Source organism: Brassica oleracea, chromosome C7 (assembly GCF_000695525.1).
Source record: "Brassica oleracea var. oleracea cultivar TO1000 chromosome C7, BOL, whole genome shotgun sequence".
NCBI lineage: Eukaryota > Viridiplantae > Streptophyta > Magnoliopsida > Brassicales > Brassicaceae > Brassica > Brassica oleracea.
In genome coordinates this window covers 10,191,174-10,195,188 of record NC_027754.1, presented here as the reverse complement: position 1 = coordinate 10,195,188, position 4,015 = coordinate 10,191,174, and the positions used below count along the sequence as shown (strand labels likewise).

At 25.2% G+C, this 4,015-nt stretch overlaps 1 protein-coding gene across 7 annotated transcripts in view; it reads left to right on the top strand.

Annotated features, from left to right (window-relative positions):
* The window catches only part of LOC106301326, a 7,241-nt gene that overhangs the window by 1,958 nt on the left and 1,268 nt on the right, over positions 1 to 4,015 (top strand). For 3 of the 7 annotated variants that reach the window (XR_001262192.1, XR_001262189.1, XR_001262190.1), the window contains exons 4-8: positions 2,724 to 2,768; positions 2,843 to 3,032; positions 3,168 to 3,236; positions 3,412 to 3,447; positions 3,528 to 3,548. The gene's annotated coding sequence lies outside the window, so the exon portion shown is untranslated. Of the gene's footprint in view, positions 1 to 2,723; positions 3,033 to 3,167; positions 3,237 to 3,411; positions 3,448 to 3,527; positions 3,600 to 4,015 lie in introns of those variants that run through there. The other 4 variants (XR_001262193.1, XR_001262191.1, XR_001262187.1 and 1 more) reach the window with 4 other exon arrangements.

Genomic DNA, 4,015 nt, shown 5'->3' with positions numbered 1-4,015 from the left:
TTTTACAGAAATTAATAACTACGATTATATTTTTATTGATATTCAACTTTGTATTTTTTTTTTAAAGAACGGAAGCGTAATTCCAAAACAGAATCATAAGCTTCCAACTTGTTTTTAAAATGAATATTTTGGAAGCGTTTTGGAAGCGAGATTCCGTAAGCTTCCACAAGGTTCTGATTCCGATTCCGGTTCCGAAGCGGGAAGCGGACGTCCGATGAAGCTTCCGTGCAACGTGGTTAGAATACTTCAAATATTTTGCATATTTGGTTTTGGTTGCTTTAATTATCATGATTATGCATCCCCTCACTTTTTTAATACAGTTAATGTGAAACCTCTCCTTCCACCACCGTATCCATACCATTACTAAGGTTAATTTTTTTTTTTCATTTCCTGTATTTTTACAGAATTATCACACACCCATCACAAAAATTATAACCAAACGTTGCTTCTGGTTTCATTCCATATGCATAATAATTACAGTTTCATTCCATATGCATAATAATCTTATATATTAAAACAGAAGTCATAACTTCTTTAATGTGTGATTTTTTAATTTGGATCACTACTTATAAATCTTATTAAATGTATTTTATTAAGACTAATAATACATATAATCTTTAAAATACTTTAATCATAATATCTTTTGATATCTTTTTATTTTAAATATAAATATATTTATTTTAAAATTCTAACAAACCTGTTTTAAAAGATTTTTACAAGATCTTCATTTTCGAAATTATATTTAAATATTTTCACTAATTTTGAAATTAGTTCGAAATATTATTATACATTAATATATCCATTTATCGTTTATAAAATGAAAACTAAAAAATTCTTTAATATTTTATCTATTATATAATCATAATCAATCATATTAAAAGAAAATTATTATGTTGAGCTAAATATAATAAAATTGTATTAAATTTATAAATTTATATATTTTATTTTCTTAAGTATAAAATATTTATGTTAAAAAATAAAATCTACTACGTTATAAGTTAACATTAGCAAACTATATAATACATGTATAAAAATTAACATGTATTTCCTTAAAGTTAGTAATATAAAATCTTTGTAACTACTTTAATCATAAAATATTTTCATTTTAAATATAATATATATTTATATATTATATTTTAAAATTCTAATAAATCTGTGTAAAAATATTTTAACAATAACTTAATGTATTTTAAGTTAAAATTTATAAAATGAAAAATAAATAAATTATTATACTAAAATAAATATGATAAAATTATATTCAATTGATAAATGTATAAATTTTATTTTCATAAATATAAACTATTTATTTTAAAAATATAATATGATGATAGAACGACTTAAAATTAACAAACTATATTATACATGTCTAAAAATTAATATATCTTAGACTTTTGTATATACAATAATATATTATCTAAAATGAATAGGCATAAAAATATTGGTAAAAAGAAATCGAGGTTTGAAAAACGGGTCAGAATTTAGCATAAAGTAAATACAAAATAAATTTTAAATATATTTTCTCATGAATATATTAATTTGCTTAATAAGTAAATGCAAATACAGTAAGATAAATATATAATAAGAAGTGACAAATACATACATTTTAAACAATTGATTAATTATAACATGTAAATTATAAAATTATTGTATTTGAAATAGTTATATAAATATTTAAGTATATGATTAACGTTAAAAATATATACCACTTATGTTCTAAAACAATAATTTATGTATAGAAAAGTGAAAACAAACACCCGCACGGTTGCGCGGATCAAAATTTAGTTACAGTTAAGAGAAAGAGGTCAAGAGATTCATCATGAGTGTCGAATTTTTAATTTTTAATTTTTAATTATAGGTCTAACAATAATTATGTTAACAATTTTTCTATGTAATAATCTAGCTAGGTAATTTTTTTGGGGTCAAACTGATAAAAAGATTAATATTTATATCAAACCAAGATTGCATGCTTTATAAATTTAGCTAGACCACATATATTTAATTTGAAATATAAACCAAGTAGAAAATTGGTTTATAGAGGGTGCTCTCAACAAGATTGCATGTGTATAATTAATTTCTAACTCATACCATCATCTCATAATTTAAATAAAAAATTTTAAAAAATAAAAAAATTTATATAATAAAACACACAACAAACAGTTCTAACATTTGAATTGTATTAGGCATAAAACACTTCATAAAAAGAGTTTTAAATTTTTATATCAACTTATTTTAAACCAATTCCAATATATATATATATATATATATATATATATAAATATATATATATATATATATTATATTCAAATAAAAGTAAGAAGATATAGAAAGTTGAATAAAAATTCCGGGTGTAACCTGGACAAACCCCTAGTGTATATATATATATATATATATATTATATATATATATATATATATAATAAAGGAGAGTTGTCTTTCTCCACAGTCATCCACCACATCTATTAGAATTTTAGACCGGAGCAAATTATGACTCGTGGCAATCTCTTTACTCATAATTGAAAGTCGGTTTCTCTCTGAATGGGCTTGTGTCAACTGAAAAACTATATGGGTTTAACTTTTATCAGTCTGGTCCAAGAGTTATTACGTTTCTTCCCTATCGATGCTCGACTTGCGGAGAACCACCGTGTCTCTTCATATTTCACAGCCTCCAGACCACCTTTGTATAATTCCACTTTCTGGCAATAAATTGGCTTCATCTTTTTTCAGACTAAACGATTGAAGCTCCGCCTATATATGAACACAAGCGTTTTGGTTTGAACCAATATCTTCAATGCTCTTAGCTCAACTAGAAATAAGTTTATTTAATCATCTCCATTCGATTATAGGTATTGGCACTACCAGAGGCCTCGCCTCTTCTCACTTTCTATCCGTTGAAAGATTTTCCGACTATCACTCCACGGTCGAGTTATTGCAGTCGTGGGGATCAATAACCTCAATGGCAAAGCTTTGTATATCCTCAATGTGGTTGCTTCTGTCGGGCCCGGTTCATGGATGTTCCTTCTCTCACTCTTCAAGGTACGCATATAAATAAATCATTTCGTCATGTTCTTCTTTCTCTTTGTAGATTTTGGTTTCCGTTTTTCCGAGAGCAGTGTCTTTCTCTTGCTATGTCTATCATGATTTGATTTCTATTAATTTTAATATCCACAGGTCTTTCCCAAATTGAAGATGTGAGTTCTGCGTGTATGTTTTGGAATACTCATACTATTCAGCTTTTAAGTAAGTATTTGTCAAGAAGTCGTTGTTTATTCATCATTATTTGCTAATTAAAATGAAAATCTCTATCAACAACTGCTTATTTGAAGATGGGATGTGAATCGGACTCGGGCTTCTTCTCATTGATGAAGTTAAAAAAAAAAAGTAATGTGATCTCTAATGCATGTTTTATTTGCAGGTGTTGCTCTCCACGATTAATTGGGCTATTTGTAAGGTTTGTCTAAAAATCATTTATTGGAATCGTATGTTCTATCACAAGATATAGCTCCTTCTGATGATTAAGCTTTGTTGCAGGCTATTGATATGTTGGAACTTCTAAAGATAGAAGAGGAAATGCTTTCCGCACAATCAAGGAAAACAGTTAAAGTTATTGCTTTCTTTACATCGCAAATACCTCTTTGTTAAGCATAAAAACTAAGAAAATGTTACTTAGGTGATGATTGATGATTGTTTCAGTAGTTTTTAGTTTTAGTTTTTGGTTTTTAGATTTTAGCTTTTGGTTTTTAGATTTTGGTTTTTGGTTTTCAGCTTTTGGTTTTTGGTTTTTGGTTTTTAGATTTAGATTTTGGTTTTTGGATTTGCTGTATTTTTTTTTAATTTTCAAAAATTAACTAATACATTACTTAAAAATAATATAATAAAATAGAAATAAATATTTAGATTTTACAATTGAAATTTATCAAAATAGTGTAATTATTATTTTAAAATAAAATACAATAACATATTTTAATTATTATATTTTTATAAAAAATATATTATAGTAAAATATAAATCATAATATA